This window comes from Phymastichus coffea, unplaced genomic scaffold (genome assembly GCF_024137745.1).
Source record: "Phymastichus coffea isolate CEN01 unplaced genomic scaffold, Cenicafe_Pcof_1.1 PCOF00104, whole genome shotgun sequence".
NCBI classification, from domain to species: domain Eukaryota; kingdom Metazoa; phylum Arthropoda; class Insecta; order Hymenoptera; family Eulophidae; genus Phymastichus; species Phymastichus coffea.
The window spans coordinates 230,750-254,953 of NW_026706915.1; the positions used below are offsets into that span (position 1 = coordinate 230,750).

At 38.8% G+C, this 24,204-nt stretch overlaps 2 protein-coding genes across 2 annotated transcripts in view; one reads left to right on the forward strand and one right to left on the reverse strand.

The window, feature by feature from the left end:
* LOC131670224 (multiple PDZ domain protein-like) overlaps nucleotides 1–3,518 on the reverse strand; it is a 209,321-nt gene extending 205,803 nt beyond the window's left edge. The window contains exon 1 of the mRNA XM_058945643.1: nucleotides 3,472–3,518. The gene's annotated coding sequence lies outside the window, so the exon portion shown is untranslated. The remainder of the gene's footprint in view (nucleotides 1–3,471) is intronic.
* The window catches only part of LOC131670228 (zwei Ig domain protein zig-8-like), a 216,703-nt gene that overhangs the window by 73,583 nt on the left and 118,916 nt on the right, over nucleotides 1–24,204 (forward strand). The window lies entirely within an intron of this gene.

The window sequence follows — 24,204 nt, forward strand, 5'->3', positions numbered from 1 at the left end:
ATAGCTCATTCATTGTATTGATTTTATAGCAGAGGATTATTGTTACAGTGTTTTAAAATTCTATAAATTTCATACCGGAGACTGTAAATTCATTTTGGTTACAATATGTTGCAAAAAATTCATAAGTCAGCATTCACGTGGAAATTTGACGCGCAAAAAAATAATCTTTATTTGAATACAACACACTATATTTTTTCATTTGACTTTATGAATTTTTAAACCTAAAAAGCATATATGCAGGTTATATATATATGACTGTCAAACATACAAATAAATGATACTTTTAATATGTATGAATACTATGGTCTTAAATAATGCTCACATCACTGCACACTATTCGAACATTAAATACATTCATACTACGAATAGCCGCAGCGTGTGGCTAACAAGCAAAAATAATACAATAACGTATTTGCCCATAGAGCATGAATGCGAACCCACTTACAGGCTCAACATTGTTCGACAAGGGAAAAAAATATTCGCTTGGATAGGACGTATCGTCAGGGTGCTGTCGCTCAGCTCAAAATCGTTTGACAGGCACTTTATTGCTGAATAGGCCGAAGCACACAAAAAAGAGATGCTAGCGCGAGCGTCAACAACGGAGAAAAAAAAAATTTGACAGAACAAAGGAAGAAAACTCGAGCTAGTAACGGGATAACACCTACTCGAGAGATTCGCGAGAGATACGAATGGAAACAAAGAAATATCTATCTTTTCGTTGTTGCTATTGATGAATTGGAAAATGCGCGCTCCGGCAAACGACGTACTTTTTACAATCATCGATATTCAAATCCGAAAGACGTGCCCGCATAGCTGCAAAGCACTCGATCAGAAATTTTCACTGAAGGAATATGACGCTTAACCCCTGCTGGCTCGCTGGCTTTCGCTCGTACCCCACTCGAGTTTGCCAATCTCGACCAATTATCCTACGGCTTAAGCTCTTGACGACGTGCGTGACAGCGACGTATATTTATACTTTAAATCCTGACGGCTAAATTGTTTTTTTAATATTTTTTTTTGTTACTACGAACTGTCATGTATGTCTTTTATACGAAAATATATTGCGTAAGATTATGAATATTTGGTCACGTCAATAGGTCACAAATGACCAGTGAAAAACTATAATAAAATATCGACTGTAATGTTTTACTGCTGAGAGGATAATCGCATTAAATAATTGAAGGATTACTGCAACATCATTTAAATTTGTCAAACTGGATTCGTGATAAGAAACGTTCTGCTAGGCGCAAATCTTATCATCCGTTACAAAAGAGGTAATAAGCATGTGTTAAAAAAGAACATAGACCTGGAGGCACTTTAGAAAGAAATCCCACGCATCACGAAAGAGAGAGTGAGAGAGAGAGAGAGAGAGAGAGAGAGGGAGTATTATGACGTCTTTTTATTACAGACTAGCAAATAAAGTGCGCGTCGCCGGGATGTAGAGTGAAAAAAGAAAAAAGGAGAAAAGCTCATCCGACTGGGCTTTTAAAGAAAGCTCACGAGTTCATTCTAATGCACTAGGAGCGGGGTGAGGGGGAGAAGAGGGAGCGAGGGAGTAGCAGTAAAACATCGATAAATCCCAATCTGCACTGGGCGTGCGAAGCAGAGCGAGTTTTCGCGTCACAAATCAGGGCGTCGGCAATAAAGTGTAAACTCGCCTGGAGGCGAACTCGCGTCGTTGAGAGACAAGGGAGCTATAAATGTGTGTGTGTGTGTATGTGTGTGTATGCCCCGAGACAACTCGAGCATATCAAGCCGTATCAAAGGAGAGAGAGAGAGAGAGAGAGAGAGAGAGAGAGAGAGAGAGAGAGAGAGAGAGCGAGTGAGCGAGAAATTTCAAAATAACGGAATGACGACGACAAAGTCCCGTTTTGATTTCTTTCGTTGCACTATCTACGCGAACTCTCGCTACATGTTGGCTCTTGGTGTAATGTCATTTTTGAAAGTAGGTTTCCGAGCAATGCCTAAAATCCGATGTAGCAGCTACATGTGCTGCACTACTTTGGTCGTGTGTGTTACTGCTTCTCGCCTCTGTACTCGTACTGCGTTCCAGGGGAATAATGTAACTTTCGTCAGACGTGTTGCCTCGATCGATATCTCTTACGTCCAATCTATGTCTCAATACGATACGAAAAAAGAATGGAAATACGAAGTAATACGTTCTTGAACTCCAAAATAAAATGGAACTACTGTCCAAATAATTTCTTTTATTTTACAAAATCAACCACTTTAACATCGAAGCGAATCAACGTAACTGATAAATAATTTTAAGAAATCAATCCACAATGGATGCAGCGTAGCTCACTTCCCCTGGTAAATTTCACTGTCTATCTAGAAGAATGCACCATTTACTCTCGATATTTATCATCAAGAATAAAATATGGTATTACGGAAATCGACGAAAGAAAGAAGAACGAAAGAACCAGAGACATCAAATTCCATCAAGAAAATCCCGCAGCATTTGTTTTCGTAATAATAAAAAAATAATGCACAAAGCGTGTAGCAAAAGGCTTTCAAATACACGTGAATTGCGACAGCCCTAAAAAAAGAATAGGACGTAATGCAATGTGAATAGAAATTGATCTCAACGAAGTTATTCTGGAAGGCCGAAGAAAAAAAGATGTTGAGAGAGAGGAGCTGGAAATTTACGACATTTCAAGTGCGGCGTGTTTACTTGTCTATAAATCCGCATTCGCTCCGCGTGTCTATCGTATATATACACGCAGAACTGTGTGCATATGAATAGGGAAGTAGATGAGGCGTTGAGTAATTATCCTATGCTCAAGAGCGAATTACACTTTACACGCTGGGCTTTTCCATCTACAGAAATCTTAAAGTCTTGGGCTTTCTCTTCTATGAAACATGCAGACGCAATTATGCGTGATAATATTTAACGCGCGTATTTATTCTTCTTATCTTTTGCATGCGCCCCGTAGTTTTTGCAATGCCACGGTGATGAAAGCGGCTGTATAGTTCGTTTTAGAAGGTGTTAAAAAGTCACGTTGCCACGGCTTCTTTTATGGCTGTTTTATGTGAGAAGCTTAGAAAGTATGCTCAAAGTTCGCAAGAGATGCAAGGCAATTTGTGCTCTTTGTGGGGGGATTAATCTAAATTAAGAGGCAAAGACACGTTTTTATAGAGAGTTGCGTATAAAATTACAATATTTCCATTGAGTACACTTAAAACCAATTCAATTATTTCTATACGTTAAGGGAGGTTTCAAAAGCATCAATTTTTTTTTGTACAACAGAATTGTACAGGAGTATTCTATTGGAAAACCTATCTGCAACGGTTGAAAAACAAGTCCAGCAAGTAACTTCGTTCACAATTGATCAAAACTTAAGACCCGTTTCCGTTAATTCAAAGTACTGCTCGTTGGCGAGTGCATCGCACTAAGGTTACGTCCAATGGCTAAAAAGATCGGAGAGAGAATATCGGCCTAGCGTTGCTGTGAAATAAATTATAGTGTACCTTGAGCGTGAAGCTGCACATAAGCATCGGCGAGCTGCACGTTTATCTCGTAATCCCATCAGTTGGCATCCATTAAACACTCTTAGTACTCGTTGATGAAGCATCACGCAGATTACAACGGCACTACGGATAATCTGTCGCATTATGGTAATGCATTCGGAGTCGAAATATTCACTCGGACTGCGGCGAATCAATCGGATCAATGCTGCTCTCGAATTATAATCCACTTCAACGATTCTCTCTCACTCGCCAGTCTGCATCGCGCAAAGTCAATCTCTTGCGGCAGCAAAACCAGATAGCGCGTCATCAGCATTGTCGTGCCGCGAACAAAGACGACGACGTCGAGAGAGAGAGAGAGAGTGTCTTATCGAATGACAAAGAGTGTGTCGATAAGACGATCCTCCCTACTACTCATCGTGTCCGTAAACAAGCGACAGCCTTTTTTTCTCTTTTCCACGCCATGACTTTCTTCTTCGTTCGCTAGACGCGAAATTGAAATTGCGTTATTATGCTCGACGCGCGGAAAGTACCTCACTAGCTCGCTCGCTCGCTACTTTTGTTTCTTCATCGATCTATCCTCTATGGAAAGAGCGAAATCTTATCTATGCTGGAACGCTCGAAAGATGCTTTATAAGACGTGCCGTATGGATTTCTCATTAAATCCGATGCTCTCCAGATGCCTTGATAATAACGATTCTATCGGCTTCATGCTACTTTATTGCCATTCGATATTACATTTTTTGGCTTGGCTTGCTTTTGTTTACCGTCGTGAATTTTACCAAGCCAGCTAGCTACTTCGTTCCAGATATTTTAATGTAAATATCCAGTTCCTAATAATGCACGGAGTATTATACTCACGGAGAATTCTAATATTTGATTGCTGAATATTTAATCTTTTGTCTTTTCAATACCAATATTTTATGTACTTTCATCTTCGTATGTTTGATGAGTTTCAAATACGTTTTATCTTGACGTTTGAAATTATCAAATACTAGCTTATCGATATTTTACGCAAAAAATGTATTTAATGATATCCTGTTAAAAATTCTATATGTATTTTATCTTTTGACCTCAATTTTAAAGCGTGAAAAGTAAAAATCTCGAGCTCAATTATAATTCGATGTTTTATGCTCATTGTTAAAAGATATCAAGTTATTTTTCAAGCGAAAAAAAATGAGCACTTCTACGGGTGCTTTATTTTTACGTAGATAGTTGTTCAGGGGTTCATTTTCTTATGATGGGGGAAGTATACTGCTATGAAATTTTTTTTTTAAAAGTCATCTTTAACTCGAATAAACCATGAAATGTATATGAAGTATGGAAAAACTTCTAAAAATTCCTTATTTTTATAACTTTTTTAAATTTATTTCAGTTTGATATGAGTTTCTAAAAAATTTTTAAAGCAATTTCGTAAGCATTTCTTTATCGAGAAAATGCCCCCCCCCCCCCACCCCCAACCTGAAGATTTCAATGCTATAGAAAAATATTAAAAATATTCGTCGTTAAAAATAGTTAAAGAAAGTAACATACTCATACTTAAAATAAAAAGTATGCTTATGAAATTAGATAAGCTTTAAAACCTTCTTATCATCAAGCTGTGTAAATGATTAGAATTTCCGAGATGGTAGATTTTACTAGAGATTTCATAAACGTGAATAAGATTTACTGAAAAATGTATTTATAGTTACAGTTAATAGGAAATTATGTTTGAACCTTCGTTCATTATGTCTACGTATTGTAATTTCATTAAATTAATTGAAACATATTACAAATTTGGCTTATATTAATAAAAAATTAATTTTTTTTATAAAAAGAGAGAATGAATATATCTAAAATTGATACTCTAATTACTAAAATGAAAGAACTTCAAAGTTGAATTCTAATCAAATAAAGGCCGAAATATGTCTATCTCGTCAGGTGAGTACAGAGAGAGAGAGAGAAGGAGAGAGCAAGTAGTGCCAAGAGAAAGGGGATTCAGAAGAGCACACAGAGGGTAGCAAGCGCGTTTCAAAGGGACGAGATGCTCGTGAGCCGCATGAAAACTCCAGAAAATTAGTCCTCACCAGTTTATGGCTTGGCATAAAATAAGCGGAGAAAAGGGATGAAAACGTCAAGTTGTCCGAGCGTTAGTCAAATAGTAAAATATACCGTGTACCATTTGCGATTTCCTGAGTAATTGCCATACTCAAAGCTCATTTCGCGTGCTAACAAGGCATCGAGAGGGGCCGCATTAAGATTTCATGTAGCGCGTGTTTCCTGAAGCTGACGCTGAAGTTGTCGAGTGGCTTTGGCGTTGAGGACTTGACCTATACGCCTAGTCGTTGTGGTGGTAGTGCTACAGGCCCCTTGAGTCTTGCTACTTGCTCATTCCTAGTCTATTTTATCTCTAATTAACTAGTGCATTCGTGTCTCGCACGTTGAGTGCCTTCTCTATAAATGACTTTACATTTTCGCACAAACAACTAACGCGCGGCAGGCGTGGTGGCGACCGTGCGTCTGAGGGGGAAGAGGATATGTATCAACGTCGAATCTGCAGGTCGCCAGATGTGAATAACACTTACTCGGCGTGGAATTCAAAACATCGTTGAACTATATTTGTCAGTTTTTCTTATTTAGGTCGTCGGGAAATGTCACGAGCTGATATGAAATGAGTTTTTATGTAAAATTATATACGTATTCTGAAAATAGTAGAACTAGAGTGAAAAAAATACTAAAAGCTATGGAAGTGATGCTTACTAATGAAATGATTTCATTGAAATGTATGTTGCTGAGTTTCTGGAACTGGTTATTTTGCCATTTCCCGCATTGCTCATATGAGTTTTTTTTAATACCTTACATGCAACAAATAATTGTATTATTCGTAAGCGTAGCCTTGTACGTTTCAGTAATAAAAAATATCCATTCTACGTGACGACAAGGGTTTTCATAACCTTTTGTAAATATATAAATATCATTGTTTCATCTTCTATTCAATATTTATTTTTTGTAATATTCGTCCATCGCCGCTATATCTTACGATGAAACTCGAGCGCAAACACTAAAAATAATTGAAGCTTCGAGGTCAATCTCAGCATGTATATCACGCGCTCGCTCGTCTTTCTCACCTACGCGTAGCGGAACATTAATGAGCTTGTAAGCTGTGTCATCTAACGAGTTTGAGGGTCGAGCCGAGGTTGATCGTAAAGTAGACCATTAAAACGCAGGCGCTCCAACGCTTCTCACTCGCCTGGGTTAGGCTTTTGGTCAATTTTCATACAAACTTTGTTCGCCCGAGATGTATTCAATTATGACAGATTATGCGTAGCGTACTCGCTAGTTATAGCCTAGCTTTTAAATGGTCATACAAATATTTGACATCTCTTCGCGTACGACAAAGTGTTGAAGAGAATTTGAGAAAGAAATTTGATTTTTATCAAATTTTCATGAATTATCGCGCACCAACGAAAGCCGTTATTTTTTTAAGTACACATCGGCGTTTCCTTGACATGAAAGCGTTAAGCATAAACAATGCGCTGCACATTTGGAAATAACGTCAATTAACATTTGATATAGCAATGTATCATCTATTATTTATTGTTATTCATTGATCAATTGTACGCAGCAAGAAAAAGTCTCGATTTCAAGCTGCGAAATTATAGGAACATGTACGAAAACTAATCAATGAAAATTAGCATTGACTAAGTCGGATACATTGTACATTATGACGTGAGACATATAATTCAATTTACATTTCACCAATTTATCTATATAAAATGTGTATTCTTCTGTTGCAGGTAAGCTAAATTATAACATTAACGACAGACTGAGAGCAATGAGACATCGTAAGTTATCTCCATGAACTGATACAACTCGATAAGGAAACAAGTGAGTGCCCAGCAAAGAGGATCGCGCGGGTGAAGCGTTGCAAGGCTGAAATCACAAGGGAGAGCCTCTAATCTGAGCGAAGCAGCGACGGTAGCCGGCGAAAAGAGCGATTTAGGGATGGAATGGGATTGTGCTGAGGCTGTGGCGGCGGCGGTGCGTGCTCGGTTTTCCTAAACAAACTATGCACTCGCGATATATACACATCCGTAGTGCGGTAAATCCGCGTGTGCGCAATGAGAAACCGCAGTGAGTGAAGCGCCGCCAGTCGTCTTTCGGCTGCTCGTTAATTAGGTAAACAGCGCGAGAGCGCAGAGGGATAGTGATGAGTTTGCGCGCGCAAGTCTATGTAAGGTTTTCACCGCTGATGACGTTTGCCCGCGGAGCTATAGGCAAATTTCATATTGAGAGCACGCGCGTGCACACGTACATAACAAGCCTCGCGCTCTGCTGTTAATTAAGCGACAGCGCCGTGCAAGGGATTCGCTCTAATAGAACGTTATATAGCTTGACCGCATAGCTGCTATGGGCCAAATTGAACATTTTGCTACCATGCGCTCGAACAATCGATGAAAAACTGAATTACAATGACGCATCATGACGAATGGATATCCGTGTACGTCTTTTTTTATTTTCTCTGCTCCCTCCTCCTCGTCCTGCAGAACGCCGCCCGACCTGATTAACTTCGGTGACATGTTTTACAGTCTGCCATCGACTGTTTCAGGCACCAGGGGGATCAATTAATTATTATCGAGTTGCTTTATTTGCGTTTATACTCTATTAACATTCTGTAGACGAGATATAGCAGGTCAGCTAAACATCGATGTGTCGTCTCCTTATTATAAACAGCTGAAAAGTTGTTTTAAAGACAAGAACTTTAAAGAAACATGAAATTATAAACGGAGAGGAGGAGGAGGAAGAGCATGACTTTGTCGAACTCAAATAAAAAGCGTCCTTCCGAATTTTCAAGAACGAGTTTACTTTAGCACGAGCAGAGAGGGGCAAGCTTTCTGAAGATATGCTAAACAAACGTTTGACTTTCGCAAGACAAACTTCGTAAAGCATTTAGCCTATCGCTGCTTGGCGACACTTGACGTCTATATAGTATTTGCCATTTTGTAGCAAAACTTGCGATTGCAGAGAAGAGTAAATTATGCAAAATTTGAAAATTTTCATATTCAGACTCGTGTTTTTAATGATTTGTGAAATAACATAAGTACACGTTTAAATTAAAAATTACGCAGTTCAGCCGAAATGTCGTGTTTTTTCTTCTGTAAAATATCTATTCCACTATTCATTGAATCCGGAAGGCATTGAATCACTAATTTTTTGGAAAACCTGGAACGACAGCGTTATTTTTTATTTTTCCACATACGAACGATTAATTAGTGAATAATAACGAAAAGAGAAATATTTTTTGTCGAATCAAAAATAGCGAAGCGCAATTGACATTCGTTGCTTTCAATGATAGGTGTGCTTTTTCGTGTCTGGAATAGAGATTGCTCTATTCATTAAAAGCCGGATAAAAAAAATAAAAAGCTATCGCTGTTAAAATGAAATTTCTAACAAATAACGTTGTCTATAAGTCGTAATAATCAATCAGATCAAAAAGTTTATCGATTGTGTTAAGCATCAAATTTGTTTAAAAAATTATCGAATGAAGCAATCGATGAAATATTTTATCAAATTTATTTTTGTTATTTAATGAATACAAACTGGGTCAGGTAATTTCAGAAAACATTGAGAATTGATAACAATTAAATGGAGTCGTGAGGGGTTTCCGAAAGCCGGATAACTGAAGTATACTTTGTGATAGCCGATTGCTCCAATTAATCTTCGATCCCTTTTAGCCGCAATATAACGCAAGGCTTTGGACGTTTTGGCGATTATATGTACAGCGAGAACATGAGAAAGCACACCGCGGCGCACGGTTCTCTCAAAGCTGCACTTTCAAGTGGCGGATGGAACAATGAAGTCTCCGATAACTAGGCGTCTTCATTCTCACACGTGCGCGCGTGCCTTCGTCTCAAAGAACCTCATGCAGCCAATGGATAAGTAAGCGCGCTGCTGCTTGTCGAAAAGATGAAAGCCATCATTGGACCAAGGGATAAGAAAAAAAAAGGAAAACGCGAACTACTCATATTCTTGTAAGGCTTTCTTTCTCGTCACGGCTGCTTTCTGGAGCTCTTTGAATTTCAAAAACTCTTTTCTTTTCGCCTCTTTACTTCGAGCTCTATAGCTATACTCCTTTCAGATATCAACTCTTTAGCTAAACAGCTAAACATATTGTCTTGCTCATGTTTCTTAAATTACTCTAATATCCTATTGTTAAACGTTGAAAGGATATACATTCATGAATAGTGTGAACGACAATTGGAAGCGTTTTTTATTTCTCGATTACCAGCTATTGTAGTAAAATAACGCAAGCTTATAAATACCAATCCACAGAGAAAACCTAGCAAAATCTCTTCCAGGGGAACTCGTGACCCAGAAGACGCAATTCTTTTGTTAGAGGATATATCTAAAACAAAGCCTGTTTATCAAAGCTTTTCATTTTGGTGATGAAAGATATCTTTGTTCCATAGAAAGCTGTTTCAATTAAAAAACTCTAGCAAGTACGTCATTTTACTTAAGGTCACATATAAATCTTCGAGGTGCCGCGCTGGGTCAACCTTTACTTTTAAGCTGATTGTCTTGCAATCTTTAGATCAAGCTTTCCTTTTCATGTTGAGCGCAGTGACGTGAAAGCGAAAAAAAAAATATTTTTTTTCACACTGTGGAGCAGTTATATTAAAAAAAACAAAATCTATTATAAATGTATAACCGTACATTTATTTTGTATTTGATTTAATCCATTGACCACTAAACCATTACTATGAAATAAAACTTGATACGGTGTAATATAAATTAAATTAACCAATTATTTTAATGGTGCCAAAATTTTCAGTGTCAATATCGAATGGAGAGCCAGTTGTACACCAAAGTTTTGATTATTTTTGGATGAAGTCTATTTGCGTTAAGTTTCGACACGATGATAAATGAAATTACAGTGGCGCGTCGATGAATCCTATCAGCTAGTGGATTAATGATATAGCCAAAATCACTTGCCCAAGCAGAGCATCCTTTATTAGTTACAGAAATATCAATACACGAATTGGGGTAATGGAAATTTAGGACGAAATTTTTGTAGCGCAGATACAATAACTGAATTAGAAGATATCTCTGTCTAATGAAATTGGAAGCACTGGGTCGCGGATAAACTAATAATTGACGTTTGACTTTAAATAGTTTTTTCGTAAAATTCGAATCAGACAAAAGTTCCAAGAAAAAAAGACGGCTAGTCGTCTATTGTAGATGCGAATGTTTATGTAGCCAATTGTATTAAAGCAGTTATCTTAGCTGCTTTAGCCGGGGCCGTGTTCATGCGCGCTTGCCAATTTACCAAAACTCGATACAGTTATTATCTCGCGTACAAGCACAAACGCAAGCTTTGCTAATACACAATTAATTCACCTCAACTAATTAGGTCAAATGATATTTAACGCTGCAGCCTTATCCTGTGAATCATGCTTAATCTCTATGAAATTGATCAGAAACGTCAATCTTACTGTGAATACCATAGCGCTTCACTCGCACTCTAAAGCTCAAAGTGGAAACATTTCCTTAATTAGGTCCAACTGTGTATGTATATTTATGCAACTTTTATAGAAATTCACCAAACGTGTTATATAGCAATGCTTACATGAAGTTTGCACTAATGAGACATGAAATTCATACTCGTGTACACGCCCATCTCTGCATGTATCGCGAAAGAATCTATTCACCAGCCAAGCAAAATTCGACGCAGTACACGTGCGAGATCATCATACACATTCTGTTGAAATCGAACTCTGATATATACATATACATAAACATGGGACCGGTGGTTGGCGAAGCGAAATTCGGCGCAGCACGCACGCGAAATCATCGTACACGTTCTGTTGAAATCGAACTATCACACACACACACACACACACACACACACACACACACACACACACACACACACACACACACACACACACACACACACACACACACACACACACACACACACACACACACACACACACACACACACACACACACACACACACACACACACACAGAAGCGGCGCGTTGTGTGATGGCCCCGGTCCAAAAGGCTCATACTAGCTTTGAAAAGGGGAGGGTACAGTTTCTGGCTAGTGACCTAATTGCCCCGTACATGTAAATAATAAGCGCTAGCCACTCGCTCTCTTGCGCCCTCGTAGTTTCGAGCCGCGTAAATTAGTAGCGCCTATGATAAGTGTGTCATTACGTGGCTAGCCCCCCTCCAGGCCATTATGTTTTATGATATATATCTGCAGTTAAAAATTAAATTGCTTACAGATATTAAAGTTGTTCACACCCATTGCTCTCACTTTGTAAATAACACGGCTGCTTATCGATTCACCACTCTCAAACTCTTGCAAAGCTACGCGTTTACTTTTTCTTTTCTAATACCTCTTGAAATGTTTGTAATAATTGAGCTCGTTATATCGCATTATAGGCACGTTTTTTCGCTTTCTATTTTCTTGGTCATAAAGCAGTTAGAGAAAAACCTGGGCTATCTTTAACGTTACAATCACCACGTTTTATGTTACGAAAAATTCAAATCGCACCACCAATAAAACATGTTCGACGCGCTTTTCGTAGCACTGGGTTATAGGGAGGGGATGCGATGCTCGCCGTTCATGGAAACGGAGGATCCACGTGGCTGCTCACGAAGTCACGCCCTCATTCGCCTTTGCTAATCTTTGATTGGACCCTCGTGAAGTTCCAAAGTGAAAAAAAAGAGAGGAGAGACAAAGAAAGAGTGTCTTTCCTATCCTTCCGGCAGTTTTCTCGTCGGAAAGAGCTCGCAAAGCATTCGCAAGCCAGTCTCGCTCGAGAAACCATCGTAATCGGAACGTGCAACCTAGCCACCCGTGCCGACTATTGTCTGACAGTTACGGCTCCTATTGCGTTCATTTCCTTTTGTCCGACTGCCTTGTCAGTGAGTCTTACGTGCGATTACACAGTGTGGGTCTTGCCATCCTACGATGTGCAAAAGCGGACTAGCCACTACAATTTGCTGCTCTAGTAGAAGACGCCCCTGCGCCTCTAAGATGTACCGTACTACTGTCATCCTTCAGATCGGCGACCCCTGTGTCACGGCAGTCCCCGAGACGTTGGGACTGCATGCACTTTTCCACCTTGATATCACCTTCCGATTTCATTCTCAGTTGACTCTGCCGTAAAACCATACTTGTATAGGCAGCTCGTGCATCGAATTCCCGTTTGTTACTTTCGTTCGAACATCAACGCATGAAGCTTATCAGTTAATAGTAATCCTGTTATAAACTATTTGTTACATTTATTGGCTTAACGGATTTTTCCTCCTCACCACTTTCAGAGGGGATGTTTTACTTCAATAAAATGTAATCTCACGATTATTTACAAATTTCTGTTCAAACAATTGACTAAATGTATGAGACTTATTTCATATGTAAATAACATTTTTAATGTTTGATAATTGATTTAGAAAGGTAATTCATAATTAAAAGAATTATGTGCGTTACTGAATTATCATTTGAATAATTAATAAAAATTGCGAGATTTCAGTTTACTGTACAACCGACTAGTTTTGTGTACTAATCAGGACAGAGAAGTTGCAATTATTCATTAGCTTCACTGCCGCGAGCATACATGAAATTTCCATTGTTATTCTTTTATATTATTATATTAGTTACGCTTTTCTAGTAGAATACATTCAATATGATGAATGAGTCGAATGGATGGTTAATTAACAATAGGTACTATTTGTAATAATAATGAAGAAATTTCTAAATAATCCAAGATGAATGCACTCCAACGATATATCGTCGGAAAATAAGCTAATGCACGAAAATTCAGCAATTCATTCATATTACGATATTGCGAATATGTAAAATGAATTCATTTATGCCAGAAGGTAGCTATAAGCGCGCCCGGCACTTACATTTTATCAAGAAAATGCAGTCGCAACCTCAAAGACGTATCGCCACTCGTTTCGCGGCAGTAACTTATTTTATCGTACGCAAGAAGCGACTCTGACACTTATCAAGCTACACCGTGAAAACAGTCCCCCGGGCGACTTTACGCAATGAACGCTTGGAGCGCTCACGCGCTTGGGCATACGTATATGTTTGCGCGCACGCGCGCGTGCGCGTGTGTGTATTTGTGTGTGCGTGCGTTGCTAGGCAAGAAATATAAAAAGGTTGGCGGTAAATTTCTTTTGTCGCGGGGAAAGCGTTCAATGGATGAATTCTCCTCCTCTTCGTTTCCCTTCTTTTTTACATCGAAAGGAGAGGAGAGCTCGCTTTATGTAGATGCGTTTTGCTCACGCGAGTACAGGATATATCAAGACCGTCAAAATACCGAGGTTCCCCGCTGTGTTTCTAGCGGAAACTTTGCTTTTAGAAATCGACCGCGCAAGTCGCTGGTTTATCGCCACGATTAGCCAGTCCAGACACTTCCGAAGTGCGATCAATGGCTTCGACATTGCAATATCTGCTCGACGTAAACATGCCCATTGTAAAATAGTCTTACAACGGGTGAAATGACAAATTGGACATTTTTCATCGGTTTTTCAATATGCTTGACGAGAAACAAAACAGTTCTTGCAGTCCCTGATACGGAATTTTCGAAAATATTGAAAGTACTGTGGATATGCTGATTTCTAGGTGAGCTCGATATTAATTGTGGTGAAAATATTTTTGCAAAAAGATACTTACAACACTACATTTTTCAATATAGAAGGATTTCTAGTTCGTATTGTAATATTTGGTATATTTAATGCCGAAAATTTTTAATCTTCATATTCTAAATTCCACAATTAATGCTACTTTACGCCTACAACCAAGTTACACAATAGATTTTAATATAAAATACCAATGTTCAGGATATGCCATGTTAATGATTTTTTCAGTATTAATTTTAATTTTTACATAAAAAAAGTATACAAGAAATGTCAAGAATGTCATTATTCGCTACGCTATCTGGATTGTATGTCATTAAAGTATTCAGATATTTTATATAAATATAATTGTTTAATATAATTAACCGAAATTATAAGTTATTTAAGTTTATTTCTAAATTAACAAAGTAAATTTATGTAAAAAAAATCATAAAATAGAGCGTCTTGACAAAGTTCTTAATATTCTGCCTTAGAGAAAAAACGAACAATTTTCACTTTAGTATAAAAATTGTTAAAAGTATCATTTTAAAATAACAGACTTTCGCGAGCCATATCAACAACTCTTTAATAATCCCTTTTAAGCCTTTGGTAACTATATATTTATCAAAATGCAAGTTAGCAAAGGCCCAAGGCAACTAATGTTGTGCGTAATATGTTTGGTCAGACGGTGATTGCTAAAGTCCGTCGCATCCCTTATTAAAACAAACAAGCATGTAACGAGGCAAGTTGTGCTTAAAGCTTATAGCGAGCTGGGACGGACGATATCAGTGCGAAAGCTGAGGAATCAAGTGGAAAAAGCGCGACAACTAAGTTGGAAACAAAGATTCGCCTGGTGGTGAGTTGGCTCTGGTCGTGCTTCATCGGTACAGCTCTCGGCGCGTTATCGAGGAAGTAAAGCTCTCAAGATCGATTCCGAAGCGCGGCGTCGAAGAGCAGCGTTCGCTCGAGTAAAATGGAAGAATTGCCGCGAGCAGCGAGGGAGAAATCGAAAAAATCAAAGCTTACAATCGACTCAAAGAGCCCGCGAGCGCGCGCAACTGCGGGATTAAGAAAAATACCAGGGAGAGAGGGCGGGGGAAAGGGGAGAAAACAGCGTAAATACGGGATCGCTGACCGCGCTCTCGCGTTCTGTGTATATGTGCCACTATACGCCAATATATATTTTATCCGTGATCCGCCATGTGGAAAATTGGAATACAACGTCAGCAGCTTGTTGCCGATAACTCGTTCGTTCCTTTATTTAGCTCTATTTTTTCTCTCCCTCTCTCGTTTTTTTTCGCTCTCGTCCGCTATACAGCGTGAAGGGAATTTACGCTGCCGGAAAACTTTGACGCTTGGCTATTGCGAATTCTAAAAGTCCGGGTATTTTCCACTTGGCTGCGTGGAGAAAAGAGGAAGAGGTAGAGGGGATCAGACGCAGGCTTTCATCCACTCCATACGTCCGGTTTGTTTATTTTGCCTCGCAAGCGAGCGAGAGAGCAGCTGTCTGGAGGCGGTGCAAGCCGAATTATTTACGTCCGCGGCATGAAGGATTATTCTGTCCGTCGGTTAATTTACGGTCAACGCTGAAAGCGCATATTCCACCCCCTTCGCACCGAGCTTGCGAGCTTTTGCCAATTTGATTTTTTTGAAAATTTGGATTTATGCCCCGCGCGTATTAGCTCTCTAGTCCTCGGCCGCTGTTTGCTGCGCAGATGGTTGCTTGATTTTTCATTGATTGTAGTGCTATTAACATTGCAGATCAAAACGGTAGCTTTATTTCTTGCCTAACTACATTAAGATAGTAAAATAACATTTCCAATTCTGAAGAGTAATCCAAATTCGAATCCATTGATTGAATTAAATATATTAAAGTCATCATTTATTATTCATTTAAAGAGTATAAAATATCAAAAATCATATTGATCATATCTTTCTCTATAGTATTATATAGCTGCTTATCATTATTAAAATCCATATGACTCTAAAATTTCAAGGGTATTCATTATTTTCGAATTTTTGCGTCAATGTATAATGTTCATAGAATTTCAATCGCGAAAAAGCAAGAAGAGGCCAAAAGAAAAAAAACAAGAACATAGTAAACAGGAACGCAAAAGCACCTGTATCCATAACGAAATACAAGCAGTAAAACGGGCGCGTGAACTGACGGAGAGAACGGGCCGTAAAACAGCATTTTTCGCGGTGCCATAAAATCAACCGTAGGCAACGATACGCACACGTAGGTTACGCGCCTCGTCCTCTAATTGAGTATATTTGCATATACGAACCGATAGCAGATTGGTATAATAGGGAGAGACCGGGTGGAGAGGGGCTGTGTCACGATCAAAAATTCCATGCGTGTACGCGCGAATGCGCGCCCGCTTTATTAGAGGACGGCGAAATAGCGAAATTCCGGTTAATTAGTGGCGTTGGAAGCGGTAGCCGCAAATTTATGCCTGCGTTTTCCATTAGCCTAGCAGTGCTGCAAGCGCTTGCACTTCGACGCAACGCGCACGCTATTGCGCGAATTTCGTCTTTCCCATTGTGTGTATAATAAGATACACATGTGTCCTATACACCACCCACACCTATGACATCGGCGTATATGCAAGCTTGGATAAAGCTGCGAGGTATCTGCTTGCCACCCCCCCCCCGTTCTCTCTTTCTCTCTCGACCGCAGAGTGCCAGAGAGAACGTTTCATTTCCAAGCGATCGAACGATGATTGGTTTGCCAGCGAGCTACGGATTCCCGGACAAATTAGATCAGGGAATTGCCGCTCATTGATTGTTAGCTATTTTAATCAATTATTTTCCTACGCTAAAGGTGTTGAGTTTCACATCGAAATTGCCTGGCAATGGGTTCTATTGATCAGTTATCGATTATTCACAAATTATTAATGTTTTACGTAACATCAATATTATTATGGAAATTATATCTTCCTCCAGATTCTACTTAATGAACGCGATTTGGAGAAATTACTCTGTCGAATTGCTAAAGTATCTCATGCAGTTGCTTTCAATTAGCATAATGAAATCGTAAAACGAGGTACACAAGAATCTTAATGGCAGTTCCTAATAAAAATATAGTAAGAGGAAATTGCACCCGCTGTTTTTGTTTGTAGTGCGCAAACAGTTCATAAATTCTAAATATTCACTGAAAAAACATTGACTTATAAAATGCTTCAATAGCAACCGCATTTACAGCACTAATCCGTCGACAAGTACATAATAGATACATTGTTAGTATACTTGAGAAACTGCATCAAATAGAATAATAATTTGTCCTTCACGTACATTTGGCATTAATAGGTCGAAAGCGAGATAGGAAATCCCTTTAATAGCTCTCACCTGTTCTCCAGACTCGGCCTGCGCCACAACCGCAAGCTTCGCCTTCCATTTGCCGACCAAGCAGCAGCAGCTAGTGCTCTAATTGAACCGGACGAACTAATATTAAACTTGGCTTGGAGGTTTCATTGTCCCGTCACACCGCAGTCAAACAAACTCAACGCTTAAATGTAGAGTCAACAATTCTTGAAATGGTTTTACAATTCGTTGTTTACACGCGCACGCAAGCTCGCCGCGTTATACTGTACAAAGCACACGCATACAACAGAGTTGTATGAGTACGTCGTTATGTACCTGTCCGGACTCGATCTAGTTTATGATTGGACACGACGTATTATATATACGACGGGCACAATTTAGATACTAATTTATTAGCGGCATTTAGGAGCTTTCTGCGAATGCATGTGAGTTGCTTATATGTGTAGTATACCTATACGCATGTAAAACTCTCTCTCTCTCCCTCTCTCTCTCTCTCTCTCTCTCTCTCTCTCTCTCTCTCTCTCTCTCTCTCTCTCTCTCTCTCTCGACGTGAACTATAGCATGCCTGACGATTCTAAGTGCTCACAGAGATTTACTGAACGACCTGTACGATATAGCTACTATTTTACGAGATGCAATGCCAATGCTTTATTTGACATTGTCGCTGTCCATAGTAAATGGCTTTCTTTTTTCTACCGTCGGTATCAATTTAACGTGCTTTCTCGATAGATTGGACTTAGCCAATAATTGAAGAAAGGTCGCGCTTAATGCGCTCTTTGCTAGGGTGAATGACGTACACTTTCATTTCTTTAATTTTAGGTGCTAGACGTCCCTGCCACATGATCAAAATATGACGAGGTTTCCAGTTTTATAAATTTTCTTGTTTCTTACTCGTTTATTTTTGAGAGTTTTATTGTACGCTGAGCTGGTGGCGTTTCTGGACAGTCTCAGCACTAACCATAAAAAACACTCGAACCGGAACTCGCTCGCTCTTAAGATGGGCGCGTTAGGGTTTGTCTCTGTGCCCCTTGGCGAGCTGCGCCAGACCATAAAAAGGAGCATTTCCGTGCGGCGACCCTCAGGTGACTGAGCACTCAATCGGACCTCCGCGAAAGGACCTAACAGAGAGAGAGAGAAGAGAGATGGAAAGAGAGAGAGAGAGAGAGAGAGAGAGAGAGAGAGAGAAGAGAGATGGAAAAAGAGAGAAGAGAGAGAGAGAGAAGAGAGATGGAAAGAGAGAGAAGAGAGAGAGAAAGAGAGAGAGAGAAGAGAGAGAGGAAGGAGTAAATTTCTTACTTTTTTTACTTTTTCCTTTCGTTTACGCACTTATCTTGTCGTCGAAGCAACAAGGTTAAAGTCTCAGTCTCACCCCACAGTCAGACTTCTACGATAGCAAGTTTTCTAGATCTTCGGAGACAACTATATTCCAATTATATTCCAATTAGATACATCTGTACTTGTGCTTGCGTCCTGCAACCTCGTGTACCTTGCTACATATGACGCTGTTGGCAACGGCAAGTCTTACAACGATAGCAGACGTTGATGCATTCCGCCTGGGGTTCAAACATCCACCGTCCACAGAAGGGCCACTAGACGGCATCACAGTGACGGTTGCCCCGTCGCCGAAGCATCGCAGTATCTTATCCTATGCAATCATCTCATTGTATACTCAGGTCAAAACAAGGGAGCTCTTTATCGGTCGAAACAAGTAGCCATTCGATCACAATCTCTGTAAAGATCCTGCGAGTCTATTAAATGCTACATTAACTATATATTGTAATTATAATTTTATAATTTTAGTATAACCCATTTATTATTTATACTTTTATTAGTGCACTTTAATCCTTTTCATTAAACTTATCTAAACGATTCGGCTTTTTTCTTCTTCATCTTAAAGAGGTTTCTTTTATGCTAATTTATTTTCTTATGATCTATTATATTTATGGAAACCACACTATCTAAACTTAGCTCAACCATCCTAAGTATTCGTTTACTTTTCTGCTTCAGATTTATTTTCACTTTTTATATTAATTAATTTGCTCAATGATCTGAAATTCCTTCATTGCTATCTTCCACCTCGATGAAATCTATAGTATAGCTTAACCAAACAATCTACTTATTTCGTTGGTAAAACCGTGCCTATTAAATGAAATAGCACGGTCAATAGAAACCCGCACTGTAATATTCGTGCTAATATACTTTATTGAAAGCCAATTTCAGATAGTACTGTTTCCTCGAGCAATAAATCGAATATTTGTCTCTCCATACAGTGCAGCGGATACGCCGCACTATATCGTGCCATCACAAAGTGGTGACAAATCGGCTATGTCCCGTTCAACCGCGGCGGCATTGAATAAAGCGAAGCCAAGCCGTGTGAATTTTCATGAGCTGCCTTGGAATCCGAAAGATTGTTCTGTGTTCGTCGAACATTTAGTAGATAGCTAGCGAAAGAGAAAGTAGAGTATATCGAGTTTTAGTTGGTTCACTATACCATATAGCGATAGACAATGCGCGATGAAGGGACAGGAGTATATAGACCTTCGCACGTACGAGTTGTCTCAGCGCGCGAGACCAAGAGATGAATATTGAAATTCTCATTATTCGCGTTGGACGCGTCGCCCGATGTAATTTAAAGTTTCTCAACTGCTCTCTCCCTCTCGCTATCTCTATCTCTCTCTTTCTCTTTGCATCAGGCATGCGCTAGTAGCTGAGTGTAATCATGGATATATTCTCGCTGCGAAGTATTGAGCATGCGGAGTGATAATGCTTCTTGGCTTTTGAGGCGAAAAAGAGAAAAGCGAATATATATATATATATATATATATATATATATATATATATATATACACATATACAAATGCTCCCTAGAGACTAAGCGAGCCCACCAAATAATTGTTGTCATTACGTATAATTTCGCAATTTTCAAGGATAGCGTGCTATTTCTCGCTATTACTCTCTTTCTCTCTCTCTCTCTCTCTCTATCTCTATCTCTATCACCCTTTCCCGCTCTACGTCTCCTCCTCCTTCTATAAAATGGCTTCATGCTGTAGCATATCCAAGACGCAGCCCCAGCCAACCCTTTTGGACTTCTTCCATTATCCTGTGGGATATTTACCGCAGCAGCCTTTGCTAATGTCCACGCCAGCCTTTCTTAATTTTGCATTTACAGTTCTCTGATGAATTTTGTTTATTTCTCGAGATATACATGTATGCGTGTGTATACATTTATCTTTCGTAATTTATCGTTTAAATGTTCAAAGTACTCACTTAATTTCACTCGTTTCTTGTACTTCATGTTTCTTTTTTTGCGAAATATTGAGTATCAGTAACTATTTCATTAGTGACGAATCAGTAAACTCTTTAAAAGTGCTGTATTGATTATTATACAAAAAACAGGTTGTAGAATATAACTTTCTATCTTGCATAAGGTAATTCAACTTCAATAGATCGTTGAACAGAATAATACGAATCGGTTGGATTAAAATTTCATACGGCTATATTTGCCGAGCCAAACAATAAAAATAAAGATGAGACCGTCTAAACGTAAAAATTGTCTGTCGAGAAGAGAAAAACATGTGTATCGCGTGCTCCACTCAAATTGGCCGGAACTGTAGCAAGCTACAAACACATATATATAAATATACATATACATATATGTATACATATATATAGAAAGAGAGAGAGATAGAGACGCATACTGCTATGAGCAAAGTTTGTTGCACTTGCTCTCTTCCTCTCTCAGGGAAAAGTTTCGCGGTGCAGTGTATGCGCGTAGAGAGCATTGTTCTTTACCAAAACATGCGTGGAAAGACACACGGCAAGGCTAAAGCGACGCGTTGTTGTGCACGAAACTCGCCTGTCGCTGCTGCAGCCACCGAATACATACAATGAAGCATGCTCGTGCGCCCCTTGAATTTTGAATGCGATCGTTGTCTTTGTTGATGTACTGCTTTCTCTTTCTCTCTTTTTTTCTCGTTTTCCCATTTCAGAATTTTTTCGATTGATTTACTCGCAAGCTACGAATTATTTCAAATTTATCGCTGTTGTCACTTCGCAGTTAAAATAATTTACTCAATTTTACAGCAAGTTACGTTATGATGTTACATTTAAGCTCATCTAAGGTATAACAAGGTAAAAGTTCTATTTCTTTTTTAGATGCCGTCGTCGTTAGTTTATTTGTCTCTGCTCTTTTGTTATGTAATTCGTAGAAAAAAAATTTATTATTTAAAAATGGTTATAAGCTTGTTTGCTGAAAGGATTGACCGAGTTTCTTTTCGAAATAATAATTATTTTATCAATGGAATATAACATAGTTATAATTTAAAATTTTAAAAAACTTTCGAAAGAAACTTTGTTATTATTTCGTTAATGGCCTACTTTTACTTTAAAAAGCAACAGAAATCCGTCATATTATATCTTGGATGAATTCGTTAAGCTAACGGCTCTTCCACAATTGCCTAAAATTCAACAGTGATTACAATCAGGTTTAGTGTTCCCTGTCCTCGTCTCGCACGTGCGAGCGAGCTTATACGCGGCCGTGCAGCACATCCATAACTGAGTGGTTGGAAGTGTCGGGCTAGTGCTTGACTCGACGCGCACACACTCTACTTGCTTTATCGTACTCACCGATGAATCTCTCACGCGGATTCCATTTCCACAGCCGTGCAGCCTCTCGGAAAGCCAATGCCTTTCTCTTAATTAGTCGATTTTTCAGTCCACATCTGTTTTTGTTTGTTTGTTTATTTATTTGATTGATGTTTTTGTTTGAGTGCAACCCGTGTGATATGATATTCTTCATATTTTTGCGCGATGTTTGCAGCGAGTGAACACTCCGTTCGATGGGAAAAAATAAAAGAAAGCATGGATTTTTTGTTAAATGGTTGTTTCGATGATTGCTTGCTTTTCAACAGCAATTATCTCGTGAAAATTTTGTTTGATATGTTAAAAATCTTTTCGAATCAAGCTATTCGAAATTTTTAATAAATTAAATTAATCAGCATTGTGCTGAATATGTATAATAAATATTTCAATAAATATTTACAATAATAATTCATATATGCAGATATGTACTACTGTGGGCAAAAAGTAAGGTGAATTTTCAATTTAAACTTCGCGGGCTTAACATTTCGGGCTAGTTCTTTTTTTCTTGAGTTGGTAGGACTGCGAATGAAATCTGGGACAAATTTCATGTCAATGTCATCATCAGTAATATATTTACGCTTGTGTTTACCAAACGACCAAGAGTGCATGTTTCGATTTTTACAATGTCTGATTTAATTGAGCAAAAAAACGCCATCAAATTTTGTTTGCGGAATGAAATTTCGGCTGCGGAAACATTGAGGATGTTGCGGAAGGCCTTTGGTGATTCTACCATGTCGCAGAAAAATGTTTATAAGTGGTACAAAGACTTCAAAGAGGGTCGAGAACGTGTTGATGACTTGGAGGGCTCCGGACGACCATCGACGTCAACAGAAGACCAACACGTCAATAAAGTGAAGGAATTAGTGCTCGAAAATCGTCGGTTGACTGTTAGAGACCTTACTGATATGATCGGAATATCAGAAGGATCTGTGAAAACAATTTTGAAAGACCATTTGGGCCTACGAAAAGTCAAATCTCGTTTCGTACCGAAAACGCTCAATTTCTTGCAAAAAAGTCGCCGCGTTGATGTGTGTGAAACAATACTTTCTGACTATCAGGACAAGCTCAAATGCATGATTACGGGAGATGAGACTTGGATTTATGCTTACGACCCTGAAACAACCGACCAATCAAGCGAATATCGTGCTAAAGGCGAGGCCAGACCGAAAAGAGCACGTCAAAGTCGTTCAAAAATCAAGGTCATGATGACAGTTTTCTTCGATTTTCGTGGTGTGGTGCACTATGAATTCCTTCCACCCGGCCAAACTGTTAATAAGGAATATTATTTGAGCGTTATGCGTCGTTTGCGTGAAGCAATTCGTCTAAAAAGACCAGAATTATGGGCCAACAACTCTTGGTTTTTGCATCACGATAATGCACCATCTCACACTGCACTCGTTCTTCGTGACCATTTCGCCAAAAATTCGACGCATATCGTTCCGCAACCACCGTATTCGCCTGATTTGGCTCCGTGTGACTTCTGGCTATTCCCAAAACTCAAGAGACCACTCCGGGGAACGCGTTTCGAGTCGATTGAGGAGATAAGAGCTGAATCGAAGAAGGCGCTGATGGCTATACCGGAAAGGGACTATTTGGCATGTTTCGAGGATTGGAAAAAACGTTGGCATAAGTGTATTTTATCGGGAGGGGATTACTTCGAAGGGGATGACATTGATGTAGAAGAATAAATAAAGATTTTTCATTTTACAAACAAATTCACCTTACTTTTTGCCCACAGTAGTACGTTATGTAAATGCAATTTTATTGTTTTCTAATGCGATCATTATTGAAATAATTGTTTGCTGTCCCATTATTTAAAACAGCTTGACCTTTGCAACATTCCAAATGTATGAAAATTAAAAATTAATTTGACAGGAAGGTCACTATATATATAATATTGATATTACCTTTTGGACATAGCTACTGTCTGTTCTATCGTATTTATATTCAGAAGAATAATGCATTTTGTATTTTTGTATTTATATTTATTGATCCCAGACATTTACAACATTGTACAGTTACAATACAGATTGACATTATACAACACGTATCACGCAGAGGTGTAGATACATCTACATATGAGGGCGGATAAACTTAAAACTCAAATTTTGTAAAATATAAAATAAGGGTTTGATCTATTGAAACTACCA